Genomic DNA, 13554 nt, shown 5'->3' on the forward strand with positions numbered 1-13554 from the left:
GTCGCTAAACATCATTCTAGCCCTGAAAGCTTTCTCTGTGTGGGTTCCGACTGAGCCCAATTGTTTCCCAAACATGTCTGCCCAGAGTAACTTTCTTTACTATCCACCTGTGTGAGTTACCATTCTACCTGTACATCAGGAAACAACTCAAATGCCCTCTCCTGACAAAAGCCCTGCAGCACCTGTTCTACAACTCTTTTACTTGTTTGTGTGCTCTGTGAGTCCTCCCTAATGGACTACGGGTTACACAGCTCTGCCTCCTGCCTCCTTATGCCACCTGGTCCTTAGTAGGTCATGGCAGAGACTTCCAGTCAACTTACTCAACTTCCATTCTTCTCTCTTCCTTAGTGATGGAATCCTGATAGTCTCTGGGTCAGGGGTGTGCTACTTCCTCAGCTTCACTTGCATCAAGGGGTGCTCAGTGATATGTAAGGGGGCATTACTGGTTGGGGCTTCCAGGACAACATTTAACAGAAGAATGACTCAGCTGGGAGCAGGTCTCCCCCTTTTCTTGTCCCTGCTTTTCCTGCCTGGAATACAGACATGATGGAATACAGCCATTTTATTACCCTGAGCAAGAAGGTGGAAGGAGCCTTGATCTCTGATGAACTGATGGAGCCCCAGTCCCAGCTTTTTTTTTTTTTTTTTTTTTTTTTTTGCGGTATGCGGGCCTCTCACTGCTGTGGCCTCTCCCGTTGTGGAGCACAGGCTCCGGACGCGCAGGCTCAGCGGCCACGGCTCACGGGCCCAGCCGCTCCGCGGCATGTGGGATCTTCCCGGACCGGGGCACGAACCCGTGTCCCCTGCATCGGCAGGCGGACTCTCAACCACTGTGCCACCAGGGAAGACCCCAGTCCCAGCTTTGATCAACCACTTCCTAATATTTTCACGTAATAGAATAAACAACAAATTTGTTTAAGCCACCGCCACTGAGATCACTGCCACTGAGATTCTGTCCCTAGCAGCAGAATGCAATTTCTAACCAATTCATAGGTCACTAATTAACGTTTGTTATATTGAATTTAATTAGAATAATTTACTCTTGGAGATACTGTATGTACCCCAGCTTCAGTTCTGGAAGTGGGACACGAGGCTCTGCTGAGAAAGTTATCCTGGATTTGCCAGACTCTTGATGGAAATGTTGGTTTTGACAACTTCCTCCTGGAAATATATGTAAGAGAAGGAAATGAGAGGGGACCTAAAATTGCCGAGTTCTTAGGCTTCTATTGGAGTGTTTCTCAGGGAGCGGGCAGGCTCATGCGCTTCAGAATCACCTGGATCCTTTTCCCATCTATTCCGTCAGGCCCTGGAGGGCTGAGTCTGAGGAATTTTCACAATAACATTTGAAGCTTATTGCTCTGGTTGTTGTGGTAGGTTATCTCACCAGGGAATCAAATTATTACATTAATTATATCGAATTGTGTTGAACTGAATTAATAGGGAGGTCCTTGGAAAGGAGAATTGAGTCTGAGTAATGCTAATGAGCAAGAAGCCATCCCTGCCAATTTTCCCAGAAGACCTGTGGCTTGGGTCTTGGGGCTGCCTTGGGAGAGGAGGCAAGATTCACTTTACCACTTTCTTTATGCCAAGAGTGAATTCATGCCACCAATCATTGGTTAATGCTTTCTCTGTTCGATGAAGTTTGGATGGAGGTCTTCAAGGAGCTTCTGTGGTGATGCAGATTAGGAGGGTACAGAGCATCACCTAGGGATTCTAGGGAAAATTACACATCACCTCTTTAAGTGGGCTCTAGGGTCTGGAGGCTGCTAGTAAACATTTCTTTACATCAGTAGTTCTCAAAATGTGGTCTGGGGATCAGCAGCATCGGCATCTCTTGGAAATGGTTAGAAATGCAAATTTGGGGGCTCCACCCCAGATGAGCTGCCTCAGAAACACTGGGTATGGGGCCCAGGAATCTGTGTTTTATGAGTCCTCCAGGTAATTCTGATGTGTGCTTATGTTTGAGCTACTTCCAGCCTTTATGTCCTCCTGCCAGCCATTTAAAAAAAATTAATTTTAGGGCTTCCCTGGTGGTGCAGTGGTTGAGAGTCCGCCTGCCGATGCAGGGGACACGGGTTCGTGCCCCGGTCTGGGAAGATCCCACATGCCACGGAGCGGCTGGGCCCGTGAGCCGTGGCCGCTGAGCCTGTGCCTCCGGAGCCTGTGCTCCGCAACGGGAGGGGCCACAGCAGTGAGAGGCCCGCATACTGCAAAAAAAAAAAAAAAAAATTAATTAATTTTATTTATTTATTTTTGGCTGTTGGGTCTTCGTTGCTGCACACGGGCTTTCTCTAGTTGCGGCGAGTGGGGGCTACTCTTCGTTGTGGTGCGCGGGCTTCTCATTGCTGTGGCTTCTCTTGTTGCGGAGCACAGGCTCTAGGCGCACGAGGTTCAGTAGTTGTGGCACGCAAGTTCAGTAGTTGTGGCGCACGAGTTCAGTAGTTGTGGCGCATGGGCTCTAGAACTCAGGCTCAGTAGCTGTGGCACATGGGTTTAGTTGCTCCACGGCATGTGGGATCTTCCCGGACCAGGGATCGAACCCGTGTGCCCTGCATTCGTAGGCGGATTCTTAACCACTGCACCACCAGGGAAGTCCCTGTCATCCATTTTTTAATGGGCACAGAGATGAGAGATGGAGTGAGGTCCTGGGCTCAGTGAGTCTCCAGTAAGCCCCATTTTCCATGTTTGAGACATCCTTGGCTGGGCTGAGTGTCTGGTTTCCAGGCCACTCCTAACCGTGCCCTTCCTGTGACACACAGAGGACTGTTCCATGGGTTCTGAGCCAGGCCCTGAGCCATCTCACATCTAGGGACTAAGGGTGAGTCCTTCCAGATAGAGTCCCCTGATGATCAGCTTGTTCGTTTAAATGTAATTGAATCATGGGACTTCCCTGGTGCTCCAGTGGCTAAGGCTCCACGCTCCCAATGCAGGGGGCCCGGGCTCTATCCCTGGTCAGGGAACTAGATCCACATGCCGCAACTAAGAGTTCGCATACCGCAACGAAGATCCCGCATGCCACAACTAAGACCCGGCACAGCCAAATAAATAAATATCAAAAAATTTTAAAAATGTAATTGAATGAGCAGGACTTCAACACTAGCTGAGCTTTCCGGGCCTACCTATATCAAGGATGGATATTGACTTGTCTGGCTGGAAGTCGGCCATCTACCTGTCCCCTCCTGTATGCCCCAGACTGTTTGCACCTTCCGCACGTTCCCACCCAACATCATGTTCTCAATTCCATTCGGTTCCAAACAAACTTACTGTATATTTTTAGTGCAATCCCAGTTTCCACCAGCCCATCTCATTTGAAAAATGAATATTTTTCCACCTATATCATTTGCTATGTAATCAAAATTTAAGCAACCCTTTTTGAACAGATAACTGCCCTAAACCTCTCCTTTCTGGAAAACTCATGTTTCCTGCCCTGATGCCACCTTCCTTGCTCCACTCCAATGGGAGCATCTTACCCACAGGGAACTAACTGGAGTGAGAGTTGGAAGATGGTGAGGCAGGGACTGTTTGCCAAGTCAAAAATTGGAGCACACGATTTAACAAAGGAATTTGTGACATTTATATTCTTTATTGACCTGATTCTATTCATTTACTCTTTGCCAACATATTGGAATTTCTAGGACAGCTAAACGGTTTATGGGGACAAGGAGGCGGAATATTTGTAAACGGGAACAGAACACATGAGAAACATGATCCAGCTCCAAGGCTTAAAACCTAACTGTCTACAAGGCTGGGTAGGTACGTAAATGAGAAGAGGGCAAAAGACAGGGGTGGGGTTAAACTGGGGCCACACACCCCTCTAAAAGGAGCACAAGTGGATGTGTTGCGGTGGATGGTTGTTAGAAGGAAGTGAAACTCCAAGCTGGCCTGACCTTCCGATTTGTCAAGAGAAATTAGAAATCTGGGGGTTTTTTTAAATGTAAAATTTGTCTCTCTCTCTCTCTCTCTCTCTTTCACACACACACACACACACACACACACCATCATGCAAGCTAAACAAAATATTTGCAGGAGGTTACATAGCTTCTGGTTTAGGTAGACAAATAATGTAACAAGGGGTATGGAAAAATACCATGGAAGCAAAAGGAGTAACGAACTCTATCTGGGAGGAAAGGGAAGGGCAGGCTTCCTCAGGGATGTGATGGTTGACCTGGGCTGTGTAGATTAGGCCAGGATTCTTCTTGTCAAGAAAGTGGGGACGTATAACTCTGTGAGGGGATGACTGTGTTAACTTACATTATTGTGCTGATCATTTTGCAATATATATATATATATATATACACACATACATACTTATGTATACATATATGTATAAAATTTTTAAAAAAAGGAAATGGAGAGAACATGTGTGCCCAGTGAGCAGTACTGCATTGGTTTTTAGGGGGGCTCAGCCGCTCTGTGTGGCTGGAGTACTGGGTGAGGTTAGGGAAGGAGTGGGATGCAGATGGACAGGACAGCCTCGAAGGCCCTTCTCACGCCGCATGTGGGATCTTAGTTCCCCGACCAGGGAATGAATCCATGATCCCTGCAGTGCAAGTGCAGAGTCTTAACCACTGGACCACCAGGGAGGTCCCTGACCAAGACATTCTTTTTTTTTTTTAACATCTTTATTGGAGTATAATTGCTTTACAATGGTGTGTTAGTCTCTCCTGTATAACGAAGTGAATCAGCTATACATATACATATATCCCCATATCTCTTGCATCTCCCTCCCTCCCACCCTCCCTATCCCACCCCTCTAGGTGGTCACAAAGCACCAAGCTGATCTCCCTGTGCTATGCGGCTGCTTCCCACTAGCTATCTGTTTTACATTTGGTAGTGTATATATGTCCATGCCACTCTCTCACTTTGTCCCAGCTTACCCTTCCCCCTCCCCATATCCTCAAGTCCATTCTCTAGTAGGTCTGCGTCTGTATTCCCATCTTGCCCCTAGGTTCTTCTGACCATTTTTTTGTTTGTTTTTTAGATTCCATATATATATGTTAGCATACGGTATTTGTTTTTCTCTTGCTGACTTACTTCACTCTGTAGGACAGACTCTAGGTCCATCCACCTCACTACAAATAACTCAATTTCGTTTCTTTTTATGGCTGAGTAATATTCCATTGTATATATATGCCACATCTTCTTTACCCATTCATCTGTTGATGGACACTTAGGTTGCTTCCATGTCCTGACTACTGTAAATAGAGCTGCAATGAACATTGTGGTACATGAGTCTTTTTGAATTATGGTTTTCTCAGACGTTCTTACTTTATCCTGTGGGCAATGGGAGTGGCACGATCAGATTGGCGTTATTCACGGTCACTCTGGGGACTCAGGTGGAGGGCAGACAGAAAGCTCTCTCCTGGAGCCATCAAACATCTCCTGGAATGGTTCAGGTGGGAACCGGGGCGGTTCCTAAAGGCACTTCGGTCCAGAAGGCCTGCAGCCCCCAGGTCCAACTCTGGCCCTGCCCTCACTGGGCTCCCAGCCTGAGATACTATGGTAATGAGGCAGGTACTGCAAAGGAGGCAGCGGAGCTTGGGTGCCGTGGGGTAGGCAGTGGGCAGTTTCCTTTCCTATTGGCCTGGGAAGTGGCTGTAGCAGCCAGCAGTGCTGTGGTTACCAGGGCCTTGGGTTTCAACACAAAAACATGTTTGTTTTTGAAAAAACGTTGCAATACCTTTTAAATCAGCGCCTTGGACAGGATCCAAGGACAGTAGCAAGGACCAGCCTCTGTGGTACTTCTTAAAGAAGTAGCTGCAGAGGGAGGGAGCCTCGGAACCTGGATTGCTGGGAGAGCCCGAGTTCAGGCAGGGCTTGGAAGGTGGGCAAGGTGGAAGGAGATCAGATCTCCAGGTCACCCCATTTCCACTCTTCCTTCCTTAGGACACTTTTGCATCCAGAGCACTTGAAGATGAACAGTGTTCCGAGCTGTCCTGGAAAACCAGAACTAGTGGGTAGGGTAGCCCAGGAATGTGGGGTCCAGCTCCTTGGGAAGGAAGACCTTCCAACTGGTCCAAGATTCAGGGGTCTGGCTTGACAGGGAGTGAGGTCCCCATTGTGGGACGTATGCAAGGAGAGGCTAACATTGATAGGGCATGTTGGAGAAAGTACTGCAAGGGCCTGCTGAGATAGGAGTCCTGAGGGAATGGGTGCTCAGATCCACTGTGATTGTGACTGGAAGGGGTATTTATTGTGGTCCCCCTTCAGAGACAGTAGTTCTTCCTCAAAGGAATCAAGATCGGCATTCAAGGGGTTTCCCTGGTGGCGCTGTGGTTGAGAGTCCGCCTGCCGATGCAGGGGACACAGGGTTCGTGTCCCGGTCTGGGAAGATCCCACATGCCGCGGAGCAGCTGGGCCCGTGGGCCATGGCCACTGAGCCTGTGCGTCCGGAGCCTGTGCTCTGCAACAGGAGAGGCCACAACAGTGAGAGGCCCGCGTACCGCAAAAAAAAAAAAAGAAAATATTGGCATTCAAGAGACTTTCATTCTAGTACATGTTGATGGGAATGTAAAATGGTACAGTCGCTATGGAAAACAGTGTGGACAGTTCTCAAAAAATTAAAAAATATGGTAATATGATCCAGCAGTCTCACTTCTGGGTATATAGCCAAAAGAATTGAAATCAGGACCATGAAGAGTTATCTGCACTCCCAATGTTCACTGAAACATTATTAACAAAAGCCAAGATATGGAAACACCCAAATGTCCACTGACAGATAAATGGTTGTATGCATACAACCAAAGTTTAGTTAGCCTTTAAAAAGAGAGAAATTCTGCCACTTGTGACAACATGGCTGAACCTGGAGGACATTATGCTAAGTGAAATAAACCAGGCACAGAAGGATACTGCATGATTCCACTTGTATCTCAAACAGTTTCAGAGAAGCAGGGAAAGGTGGTTCTAGAGATCTGTGGTACAACATAGGGTCTGCAGTTAACGATACTAAAGTATTGTGCTCTGAAACACTTGTTAAGAGAGTGGATCTCATGTTTCGTGTTCTTACCACAAAAACGAAACCAAAAAACAAAGGGGCACAAGGAAACTTTCGGAAGTGATGGCCATGTCTATTACCTTGCCTGTGGTGATGGTATCAGGGGTGCGTGCATATGTCCAAACTCATCTAATCATGTATGTTAAATATGTACCTTTTTTTTATATATCATTTATACCTCAAGAAAGTTGTTTTAGAAAAGAGACAGACTTTCATTCTGATCCTTGGCTTGCTATCGATTTGCAGTTTGACCCTGGATAATTCACATACATTCACTTCTCTAGCCTCACATCTCCCCACCCCACACTTTACCCAGTGCCTGGCATGGAGTAAGCACTAGCAAAGATTTGGTTTTTGTTTGTTTTGTTTTTGTAAATTTTAAAAACTCCTACAGTATATATACATATATTTTTTGGCCGTACCACACAGCTTGTGGGATCTTTTTTTTTTTTTTTTTTTTTGCAGTACGCGGGCCTCTCACTGTTGTGGCCTCTCCCATTACGGAGCACAGGCTCCGGACACGCAGGCCCAGCGGCCATGGCCCACGGGCCCAGCCACTCCGCGGCACGTGGGACCCTCCGGGACCGGGGCACAAACCCGCATTCCCCGCATCGGCAGGCGGACTCTCAACCACTGCGCCACCAGGGAAGCCCAGCTTGCGGGATCTTAATTCCCTGACCAGGGACTGAACCCGGCCCCCAGCAGTGGAAGCGTGGAGTCCTAACCACTGGACCACCAGAACATTCCCAGCAAAGGTTCGTTGAACAAATGAATGAATGGATGAATTAGCTGGATTGGGTCCGAAGTTGGACTGGGATCAGCAGGCCTCAGAGGCTGCCTGAACCTCCTGAAATTACATTTACAGCTCTGCATGTATGAGCAATTCAGGTTTTTTCTGGGTAGAGGGTCTGTAGCTTTAATCACTATTGCCATCATTTATGGAGGATTTGTTACAGCAAGCTAAGGTCTGTACATATTTTATCACATTTAATCTTCAGGAACCATGAGGGAGGTTGGAGGGGTTACTATTTCCACTGTACTAAAGTGGAAACTTGGGTTTGGGGAGTGTAAGGACTCGCTTAGGGTCATATACTGGAGTCGAACCCAGGTGCACGAGACTCCACAAAATAAGCTGTAAGCCACCGCGGTAAATTACTACAGCTTCTCAGAGGGATCTGTGACCGCAGAAGATGAAAACATTCTAGGACCCTGGAGTTCTATTTCTCTGTGGGACTGTGGGGAATGGGGAGAAAGGGGTGGAGGTGGAGGAGGAAGCCAGCCAGCCAGCCGGAGCAGGACAGCGCCCATGCCAGCAAGGGCTGCTATTTAGAGCAGCCCCAGAGCCCCCAGAAAGGGTGATAAGGGGTAGGCAGGGAAGAGCAGTTGTAAGAGGAGCCCGGGGAGGGGGAGGCAGCCATCTCCTCCCCCGCCCCTGCTGCCTCCAGCTCACCCTGCCGCCTGATGTCTAAATAAGGCTTAGAAGCACATTCTAGGCAGCTAAAAATAAACTCTGGCTCCCCCTCCTGCCCTTGGGCTTTGGCGACCTCCCCAGCCCCGTCAGGGCTCCCCTGGGCAGGACCAGCTCTCGGAGCCCGCCCTTGCCGGAGCTATAGAATCTTGTGTCGCTGAGGACCCCAGGGTTCTGGTGGGAAAGCTTCCCACCGCAAGAAGACCTGGACCAGAAGTCAGGACGCCCGACTCCAACTCTCGGCTCTGCCCTAACAAAGCTGGGCAAGTCCCTTTTTTCTTTGAACCTCAGTCTCCCCACATGTCAAATGCGGGCGCTTGACAATGATGTAAAGCGCTGGCATTCTTGAATGAATTCAGGATCCCACACTCAAAACTTCAGAGAGTGCCCACCAGAGTTCTTTAGGGTACATCTGTCCTGCAGACCCATGCCGTCTTTTACTAGGATCTTAATTCGCTGCCCAGTCCTTAACGATTTGAAACATTCACATAAAAATCTGGATTTCCAGCTTCTCTTGAAATATCGGGTCTGTCCACACTGGGCCAGTGTGTCAGGAAACAAGAAGCCCGAATTGGGTAGCTGTCGCCTCCTGCTGGCAGAATTAACGTACTACAGGTGGCGGCTGACGCCCTCACTCACATTTCCGCCCAGCCTTGCAGTTGTGCGAGGCACCTGGAGCAATACGAGTGAGTACTCTGCGTGCTGGCCGATTCAGTTTTACAGCCTAGGGTCGGGACATTGGCATTGCTCTGCCCAGCAAATGCTAACATGTTATCGACAACAGCAATTTTAGTTATCTGACTCTAGCTGATTAGTGTTCAGTTAGCACAGCCTTGAGGTCAGAGGGGACAAGAAAGGGAATAAAGTTTTGGATAGAGAAGGAACTCAGTTTTAGGCGGACTCGGTTTCAACTGTCAAGGTCCCCATGAAGGAGTTTTGACCGTGGTGCTGCTCGGCTGAAATCTGTTGCCAGCGCATTGCAAGCCTGTCCCTGAGTCCAGGTCCCAAGCCCTCAGAAAGCACAAGATCCTCATACCCTCCCCCTTAACCCCACCCCTGGTGGGAGTCATCAGACAAGTAAGGTTCTTAAGTATTGCCCTCCTTCCTGATAAGTCAGTAGGATTGTCCTTGGTTGAAAAATTACTGGCAAAAACAATCAGGGTCGGGCTTCCCTGGTGGCGCAGTGGTTGAGAGTCCGACTGCCGATGCAGGGGACACGCGTTTGTGCCCCGGTCCGGGGATATCCCACATGCTGCGGAGCGGCTAGGCCTGTGAGCCATGGCCGCTGAGCCTGCGCGTCCGGAGCCTGTGCTCCGCAACGGGAGAGGCCCCAACAGTGAGAGGCCCGCGTACCACAAAAACAAAAAAGCAGAACAGTCAGGGTCTGTTAAACTCAAATTATCTTTAGCACCACTTTGGAGACCAGCCAAGGGGCAGGGAAGGAATCAGGAGGGAGGGTAGCAAAGGTTGAGCAGACCTGTTCAAAGAACAGGCTTCGGGACAGCCTGCTTGGATTCACCCAGCTCTTCTTGAGAAACTCACTGAAGCTAGACACTTCACAGAACCAAAGGATGCTGCATGTGGACTGACCTTCAGACATCATGGAATCCATCCTGCCTCTACAAGCAGTAGGGCGATGAGGTGTAGAGTGAGAACCTGTGAACAGCTGAGGCTTTGTCCTTTCTGCTGGGTTTCAGTAAACAGAGGAGAAGGGGAAAGTTCACCAGATGCCTTCCTTGGAAGGAAATAGTGACTCCATCTGTATCCCAACCCTGCAACTCAGAGGTGGAGACAGTGTCTGGTACTGACCCTTGCTACTCTGTGGTCTTCTGGGTAACAGCCTTGGCCTCATCATCAGCTTCTTAGAAATGCAAATTCTTGGGCTCTGCCCAGCACTGCTGAATCATAATCTGCATTTTAATGAGATCCCAGGTGTTTTGCATGTGTATTACCACTAGTGAAAAGCTGCTTTAGTCCAGTAGTTCTCCAAGTTGGCTGCACCTTGGAATCCTCTGGGGGTTACTTTAAAAAATGTTGCTGCATGTGTCCCACCATGGGCAGCAGTCTGGGCCTGGGCTCCCAGGTGATTTGTTTAAAGCTCTCCAGGTGCTACAGCCATTAAAAAGAAGGATTTAGGGACATCCCTGGTGGCGCAGTGGTTAAGAATCGCCTGCCAATGCAGAGGACACGGGTTTGAGCCCTGGTCCGGGAAGATCCCACATGCCGCAGAGCAACTAAGCCCATGCGCCACAACAACTGAGCCTGCGCTCCAGAGCCCGCGAGCCACAACTACTGAGCCCACATGCCACAACTACTGAAGCCCGCGCGCCTAGAGCCCGTGCTCCACAACAAGAGAAGCCACCGCAATGAGAAGCCTGCGCACCACAACGAAGAGTAGTCCCCGCTTGCCGCAACTAGAGAAAGCCCGAGCGCAGCAATGAAGACCTAATGCAGCCCAAAATTTTTAAATTAAATAAATAAATAAAAAAAAATAAAGCTCTCGAGGTGATTCCAGCATGTAACCAGCATTGAGAATCACAGCTCCAGGCAAAGGCTCTAATGAGATGAAAATCTGGGGGTATCAAGGCAATGCAAATTTGGGTGGGGCTTCCCACCCTGGGCCTTCCCTTGGCACCTTTCCCAGCCCTGCTGGGCCTGCCCAACCAGTCCAACCCCTGCTCCCCAAGGCACTGTCAGGCCTCCAGCTGCTCTCAGGTTTCAGAAGGGTGAGGTGAGAAAGGGGTTCGTGCTCTTATTAGCTTTGCAATTCTGCCCAGGGGTGTGGCCCTGAGCCGAGAGGCCAGAAACCTGGATTCTCATCCCATTTCAGCTGGGTGGCCTTCAGCAAGGTCTGTCCCTCTCTGGGCTTCAATTTCTTGATCTCTAAAATGGGCTAGTCAGAGGAGATTGAAATAACTTCTAGTGTTCCTTCCAGTTTTCTACTATGTAGACAGACTCTCAAAGTTGAAAGGGAACTTGGAGGTCATCTAGTTTAATCGGACCTTCTTACAAATGGGGAAACTGAGGCCCGGTAAGGTTAAAGGCATTGTTTAAGTCAGAAATACCATTACCTTGGCTTCCTTGGTGGCGCAGTGGTTGAGAATCCACCTGCCAATGCAGGGGACATGGGTTCGAGCCCTGGTCCGGGAAGATCCCACATGCCGCGGAGCAACTAAGCCCGTGTGCTACAACTACTGAGCCTGTGCTCTAGAGCCCACGAGCCACAACTACTGAGCCCGTGTGCCACAATGACTGAAACCTGCGCGGCTAGAGCCCGTGCTCCGCAACAAGAGGAGCCACCACAATGAGAAGCCCATGCACCGCAATGAAGAGTAGCCCCGCTCGCCACAACTAGAGAAAGCCCGCACACAGCAACAAAGACCCAATGCAGCCATAAATAAATAGATACATTTATATATAAAAAAAGAAATACCATTACCACTGAGAGAAAATTTTTGACTTCAATGGAAAACTCTTCATTGTCTAGAGCATACCCTTCTACATATCTGCTTCTGGTTCTATGGAGGCTCTGTGTCTGTCATTGAAGGTTATCTACATCTGAAGTTGTAGATAACCCATAACAATAGAAAATAACCTTTGCCTATAGACATTTCATTTTTGTCCTGTGGAGGTTAAATTGACTTCCCTCCCCCACTATGGAAGAGGCTGATTTTTGCCTCCATTTCTACTTTTATCTCAATATTCCTGATCCATATTTGTGTTTGTTCTTTGAACTCTCCTTTGCACTGGTTGTAACATCTCACAGGTTCCCTCATTGAAGGAGTTAAAAATAAAATCACTACTGCATTTCATATCTGTACGAGAGTTATGATTTTACCTTCTTTTTAAAAATTACCCTTGGGCTTCCCTGGTGGTGCAGTGGTTAAGAATACGCCTGCCAGTGCAAGGGACATGGGTTTGAGCCCTGGTCCGGGAAGATCCCACATGCCGCGGAGCAGCTAAGCCCGTGCGCCACAACTACTGAGCCGGTGCTCTAGAGCCCATGCTCCACAACAAGAGAAGCCACCGCAATGAGAAGCCCGTGCACCGCAACGAAGAGTAGCCCCCGCTCGCCGCAATTAGGGAAAGCCCGCACGCAGCAAAGAAGACCCAATGCATACAAAAATAAATAAATTAAGTAAATAATTTTTTTAAATAAATAAAAACTACCCTTTAGGGCTTCCCTGGTGGCACAGTGGTTGAGAGTCCGCCTGCTGATTCAGGGGACGCGGGTTCGGGCCCCGGTCCGGGAGGATCCCACATGCCGCGGAGTGGCTGGGCCTGTGGGCCATGGCCGCTGGGCCTGCGCATCCGGAGCCTGTGCTCCACAACGGGAGAGGCCACAGCAGTGAGAGGCCCGCGTACCGCAAAAAAACAAACAAACAAAAAACCTTTAATAACAAAAAGAGTTAAGATTTTAAAACCAGAGGTCCAGGCTAAATTTGTGATTGAAACCCACAGAGACCAGGCAGTAACAAAAGTGAGAGATGCACAGCTTGTAGGGGCTGTTGGAGGCTGCAGAATCCCATCAGTGACAACTCAGCTTCAACAGACTGTTGCCCTGTAGAAATGCAGGCCAGTGTTTCCAGATTCTCTGAGTTTTTCAGGAAAGCTGGAAGTCCATAATTTAATGAGAAATCACCTGCTTTTATTATACACTGACAACCAAGTAAAAACCAACTACACACACCACTATCTATAAAATAGGTAAATAACAAGGTCCTACTGTATAGCACAGGGAACTATATTCAATGTCTTGTAATAACCTATAATGGAAAAGAATCTGAAAAAGAATACATACATATATATGTATATACATCTGAATCACTATATGTATATAGTTTCTGAATCAGAAACTAACACATTGTAAACCAACTATACTTCAATTAAAAAAAAAAGTAAAAATTCTAAGAAACACCACATAGACAAACAAATGATATTTGAGGCTTGTGTTGCTGTCTGTGACGTCTTCACATGCATTTGAGGTGGTAAGCATTCCTCACTAAATCTGAAATTGAGCAGGACCCTGCGGGACACTCCCGGGTACAACAACCTTTCCATGTTCCCCGTTTCTTGTTTGTAGAAAAAGGGT

The sequence above is a fragment of the Pseudorca crassidens genome, chromosome 3 (assembly GCF_039906515.1).
Source record: "Pseudorca crassidens isolate mPseCra1 chromosome 3, mPseCra1.hap1, whole genome shotgun sequence".
NCBI lineage: Eukaryota > Metazoa > Chordata > Mammalia > Artiodactyla > Delphinidae > Pseudorca > Pseudorca crassidens.